Below are 6,934 nucleotides of genomic sequence, written 5' to 3'. Positions count from 1 at the left end.
TTACGATCATGCAAAGCAATATGAAAAAGAATGCTCAATTCATCAAATGGAAGCGGTGGGAGTTGCATGGCAATATATCTCATAATGGCCATGGAAAAGCCATAATAGGTAAGTATGGTGCCTATTTTGAGGAAGATATAATAAGGCTTATGTGTGATAGAGTGTATCATATCACGGGGTCTGGATGCACCTCCGAAGTTTTCATCGAGTCTCGAGGTGAGAAAGGGCAATGCACAGTACCATGGAGGATAGCAAATTGCGGAAAGGTAAGAGTGCGTATAATCCATGGACTCGCATTAGTCATAAAGAACTCATATACTTATTGCAAAAGTTTATTAGCCCTCAAAGCAAAGTAATACTATGGATGCTCGTGGGGGGAGGTTGGTAGGAGTTGACCATCACGCACCCCCGACCTTCACACAAAGATAGACAATCAAGGATAAACTACGCTCCAACTTTCACGGCATAACGAGAGACTATACGTGCATGCTTCAGGAATCACAAACCTTAACACCAATATTCTTACTAACCACAACCATATACTAGTACTTCCCACATATTCCATCTCTATATCGCAAAACTATTGCAAGGAATCAAACATATCATATTCAGTGATCCATAAGTTTTATGTAGGATTTTATGACTAACCATGCAATTGACTAATTCATGTTAACTCTCTAAATAGATATAAGTGAAGAATGAGAGTTTAATTCTCTCTACAAAAGATCATGCTCTAACAAATATAAGTGAAGCAAAAGAGCATTCTACGAACATCGTTTTTCTATGTGAAGAGAAATAGGCAATCCAAACTTCAAATGATATAAGTGAAGCACATGAAGCATTCTATAAAGCCATACTCAAAAGATATAAGTGAAGTCCAATGAGCATTCTATAAATCAACCATGGACTATCTCATACCAGCATGGTGCATAAAAGCAAAGTGAGAAATAAACACAAACACTCCAAGATTTGCACATATCACATGAATGAAACGAACCCGAAAAATACTGATACTTGTTGAAGAAAGATGGGATGCCTTCCGGGGCATCCCCAAGCTTAGACGCTTGAGTCTCCTTGATTATTTACTTGGGGTGCCTTGGGCATCCCCAAGCTTGATCTCTTGCCTCTCCTCCTTCTCCTCATATTGAGACCTCCTCGATCTTCAAACACTTCATCCACACAAAACATAAACAAACTTTTAGTGGCGGGGTTAGTGAAAATGGCAATGAAATCCCATCGTGTACTGATACAACATTATTGTACAATTATAAACAAACATTACCCAATGTATTCTATCACAATTCTATGGCCCCAAGTGAAGGAGGCTTTAACAAGAATTCAAACACATGCAAATAATGCAGCTATAACATCAATCTGTGAAAACAGGACAGTCTGTAAAGATTTGAACATCCACCATACTTCCGTAACACTAAAAGTTCTGAAAAATTTAGCAAAAAATAAAAAAATTTGTATAGAAAGACAGTGCAAAAAGTTTCAGAACCGTTTGACGTTCCACTAAAAAGGGTAAAATCGAGCACTACAGCCAAAGTTTCTATTTTGCACCGCACAAACCAACAAGCAATCTACTCATCCTAAAGGCAAATATTGGCACATTATTTTTTAATGCAAAGGAATTGTACAAGGGGATAATTATTTTTGTTGAAAAGTTTCTGTAATTAAGATTCACAAAGTTTCCATGGGCATGAACAAAGTTCAAGGAGCTCCCCCACTTCAACAATGCTTGTCTCTCTCACTTTCACTTTCCTTTTTGAAAAGTTTTGTGTTCCCCTCTATATTTTTTGTTTTTAAACATCATAAAAGCACTCAACAGAAATAAATGACTCTCGAAACTTCCGGGTTTTCTCCCTGGCAGCGCTTTCTTTAAAGCCATTAAGCTAGGTATAAAGTGCTCAAGTAATGGATCCACCCGGATCTCAAGGTATATCAAATCCAATTTTAATTAACAATGATTTGGCATTTAGTAGTGAGCACAAAGTAACATATATCAAGCAATGACGAAGTCTAACTCTCTTCCTATGCATCTGCATGTCATACAAGAACAATTCATGCACATCAGGTAAAGGCCAATACATAGCATAAGCAGTTTCTTGCAATTTTATCATGTTGGAAACATAAAGAGGTGGAGATATAGTTCCTATCTCATAATAATTGCAAGTAGGAGCAGCAAGCACATGCATATTACATCCATCAAAATCATCATGTGCAACTGTAAAAGGCAACCCATCAATATAATCCTTAATAAGAACAAACTTCTCCGATATAGTGTAGTTTGGAGAATTCAAAAAGATAATAGGATTATCATGTGTCGGTGCAATAGCAACAATTTCATTCTTAACATAAGGAACTATAGCAAGTTCATCTCCATAAGCATAATTCATATTGGCATCTTGGCCACAAGCATAGCAAGCATCATCAAAAAGGGATATTTCAAACGAATCAATGGGATCATAGCAATTATCATAGCATTCATCCTTCGGTAAGAATGAGGGGAAATTAAATAATGTATGAGTTGAAGAGTTACTCTCATTAGAAGGTGGGCACGGGTAGCTAATCCGCTATTCCTCCTTTTGTTCTTCGCTCTCCTCATCATCTTTTTCATCCAATGAGCTCACAGTTTCATCAATTTCTTCTTCCATAGACTCCTGCAAAATATTAGTCTCTTCTTGGACAGCGGAGTTATTCTCAATAAATACATCAATATCGTAATTGCATTTATAATTATCATAGCAATATTTAAGGATAGCAAAATTTTCAGGTCTATAAACTGAATCATAAAAATCTTTAAACTTTATAAACATAGATTCAATTTCATAAGCACCCTTAAAAGCAACAAATTCTTCTATTCGTTCCACATCATAGTAATCATATATATCCGTGGCATAAGAAGCCAAGGTTTCATTATCATTAAATTTGCATGAAAAGGGAAGATGTGGAGTGTTCATCCTAGAGTAACAAGTATAATCATATCTCAAGCATATCTCCCGAGCATACCAATGCAACATATGAATTTGATCCCATAAAAATTTCCCTTTTTGTGTCAAGCGATAATCCCTAAAGTATTCATGTTGGTCCAACGTCACTCCCGTTATATAGTTGAATGGGGTTTTCTCAGGATTATCAAAGTAGTATACAATATCTTTCACATAACGATCATCGAGGGTTTTAGGAGGTTCCCCATCTCCATGAGTAGAAAGTACCACTAATTGTTTTGGTGCTTCCTGTTCCATATCCATAACTACAGATAGAGAACAACTTATACGAGGAAATAAAAACTACTTAGTGATAAAGCAAACAAGCACACACGAGAATATTCACCCCACGCTATTGCTCCCCAGCAACGGCGCCAGAAAAAGGTCTTGCTAACCCACAAGTATAGGGGATCGTTTGTAGCCTTCTTCGATAAATAAGACTATCGAACCCAATGAGGAGCTAAAGGCAGAACAAATATTCCCTCAAGTTCTGTCAACCACCGATACAGCTCTATGCACACTTGACGTTCGCTTTACCTAGAACAAGTATGAAACTAGAAGTACTTTGTAGGTGTAGTAGGAAAGGTCTTCAAGATAATAAAGGACGGGAAAATAAAAGTTAGGTGCTGTTTAAATAAAAGTGCAAAAAGTAAATAAAGCGAGTGTGGAAAAGTGGTGGTAGGATTTGCAGAATTGTACCTAGGCAATCGATAACAAGTACCGGTAATCATTCTTGCAATTTTATATGAGGGAGAGGCATGAGCTAACATACTTTCTCTACTTGGATCATATGCACTTATGATTGGAACTCTAGCAAGCATCCGCAACTACTAAAGATCATTAAGGCCATGAAACCCAACCATAGCATTAAGTATCAAGTCCTCTTTACTCCCATACGCCATAACCCACTTATCCGCACTTAGGCTGTTGTCACCCCTGCAACACTGACAATAAGCAAACCATGAACATATTGCAACACCCTACAGCGGGGGGCCCTCATGTCTGCGTGAGAATGGAGTGCACCATAGGACAGCACCAAAATAAAATATACAATCATACCACCAAGATCACGATTAGCCCATAGGACAACAAAAATCTACTCAAGCATCATATGATGGCAACACATCATTGGATAATAATATGAAGCATAAAGCACCATGTTCAAGTAGAGGGTACAAGGGGTTGCGGGAGAGTGGACCGCTGAATATAGATGGGGGAAGGTGATGGAGGTGTTGATGAAGATGACGGAGTTGTTGGAGTAGATTGCCCTCACATGATCGTTGCCCCGGCGGCACTCCAGCGCCACTGGAAGCAAGGGGGAGAGAGCCCCCCTCCTTCTTCTTCTTCCTTGGCCTACCCCCTAGATGGGAGGAGATTTCCCCCACTGGTCCTTGGTCTCCATGGCGGCGGAGGGGTAGGAGCCCCTCCGAGATTGGATCTCCCTCTCTGTTCTCTTCTGTTTCGCGCTCCCCTGATCTGGCCGAAAACCGTTTCTAATATTTGCGGAGATCCGTAATTCTGATTGTGGTGATCTTTTTACACGATTTTTTCCTGATATAAGCTTCCTTGCACCCGAAGTAGAGCTCCAACTAACGTACGAGGTGAGCACAACCCACCACCACGCGCCAGGGGCCTGGGGCACACCCTGGTGTATTGTGGTCTGTGTGGGCCTCCGTTTGCGGTGATTCCAACTCCCAAAAATCACAAATATTCCAAAATAATTCTCTATGGAGTTGCATCACGTTTGGACTTTGTTTGATATGGATTTTCTACGATACAAAAATAGGCAACAAACTGGAACTGGCACTGGGCACTGGATAAGTAACCTAGTCCAAACAAATCATATAAAAAGTTTCCAAAAGTATGTAAAAGTTGAATAATATTGGCATGAAACAATCAAAAATTATAGATACAACGGAGACATATCGGTAACAAGCCCAACCTCAAGTACTTCCAGGTGTTTGATTGTAAGTGCTTCATTCTCAAGAAAGGTGTTCGTTTGTCTAAATTTGAGGCTAGAGCTCATGAGGGCATATTTGTTGGTTATGCTACAAACTCTCATGCTTACCGTGTCCTCAACAAGTCCACAGGACTTATTGAGGAGACATGTAACGTCGAGTTTGATGAGAATAGCGGCTCCCAAGTGGAGCAAAGTGGTACTTGTGATGTAGGTGATGAAATTCCTCCCCAAGCCATAAGAAGAATGGGGTTCGTCATATCCTACCCATTGAGGAACCCCTTGTGGCCGAAGGAGAAGGACAAAGTTCCACTCAAGTGGAGCCATCACCAACCCAAGACCCACATGCTTCCGAAGAACAAAGTGAAGGCCCTCAACCAAGTGAACAAGATCAAGGGCAATATCAATCTCAAGATGGTGGGGAACCACCAAGTGATCCACAAGGTCAAGTTCTCCCTCCCAAGCAAGTTCAAGATCAAGAGCAAGCTCCAGATCAAGAACAAGCTCATGACAACGCTCAAGATGATCAAGTTTCCGCTCCTCAACTATCTATTGAGGAGGAATTGGAGCGTCGTGATGCCAAGATTGCTTCCAAGCTCACTACCAAAGATCATCTTATGAAGAATGTGAGAAAAGGAGTAAGCACTCATAGACAATTAGCAAACTATTGTGAACATCACGCGTTTGTTTCTTGTGTTGAACCCCAAAAGGTCTATGAGGTGCTCGAGGATCGGGATTGGCTCAATGCCATGCATGAAGAACTCAACAACTTCGGGCACAACAAGGTGAGGAGATTGGTGCCAAGGCTAACGAGGAATCATAATGTCATTGGAACCAAGTGGATATTCAAGAACAAGCAAGATGCTCATGGAATTATCGTTCACAACAAGGCTCGTTTGGTAGCACAAGGCTACTCCCAAGTCGAGGGTATCGACTAAGGTGAAACCTTTGCTCCTGTTGCTCGCCTTGAATCTATTCATATGTTGATTGCTTATGCTTCTCATCATAACTTCAAGTTGCAACAAATGGATGTGTGATAACCCACAAGTATAAGGGGTCGCAACAGTTTTTGAGGGTAGAGTATTCAACCCAAATTTATTGATTCGACACAAGGGGAGCCAAAGAATATTCTCAAGTATTAGCAGCTGAGTTGTCAATTCAACCACACCTCAAAGACTTAATATCTGCAGCAAAATATTAGTAGCAAAGTAGTATGGAAGTAACGATAACGGTGGCAAAAGTAACAGTAGCAGTTTTATAGTAATCGTAACAGTGGCAACAGAAAAGTAACTAAGCAAAGATCAATATGTGAAAAGCTCATAGGAAATGGATCGATGATGGATAATTATGTCGGATGCGATTCCTCATGCAACAATTATAACATAGGGTGACACAGAACTAGCTCCAGTTCATCAATGTAATGTAGGCATGTATTCCAAATATAGTCATACGTGCTTATTGAAAAGAACTTGCATGACATCTTTTGTCCTACCCTCCCATGGCAGTAGGGTCCTATTGGAAACTAAGGGATATTGAGGCCTCCTTTTAATAGAGTATCGGACCAAAGCATTAGCACTTAGTGAATACATGAACTCCTCAAACTACGGTCATCACCAGGAGTGGTCCCAATTATTGTCACTTCGGGGTTGCCGGATCACAACACATAATAGGTGACTATTGACTTGCAAGATAGGATCAAGAACTCACATATATTCATGAAAATATAATAGGTTTAGATCTGAAATCATGGCACTCGGGCCCTAGTGACAAGCATTAAGCATAGCAAAGTCATAGCAAGATCAATCTTAGAACATAATGGATACTAGGGATCAAACCCTAACAAAACTAACTCGATTACATGGTAAATCTCATCCAACCCATCACCGTCCAGCAAGCCTACGATGGGATTACTCACGCACAGCGGTGAGCATCATGAAATTGGTTATGGAGGATGGTTGATGATCACGATGGCGACAGATTCCCCTCT

This window comes from Triticum dicoccoides, chromosome 4B (assembly GCF_002162155.2).
Source record: "Triticum dicoccoides isolate Atlit2015 ecotype Zavitan chromosome 4B, WEW_v2.0, whole genome shotgun sequence".
Taxonomy (NCBI): domain Eukaryota; kingdom Viridiplantae; phylum Streptophyta; class Magnoliopsida; order Poales; family Poaceae; genus Triticum; species Triticum dicoccoides.
Note: the sequence above shows the minus strand (reverse complement) of the source record.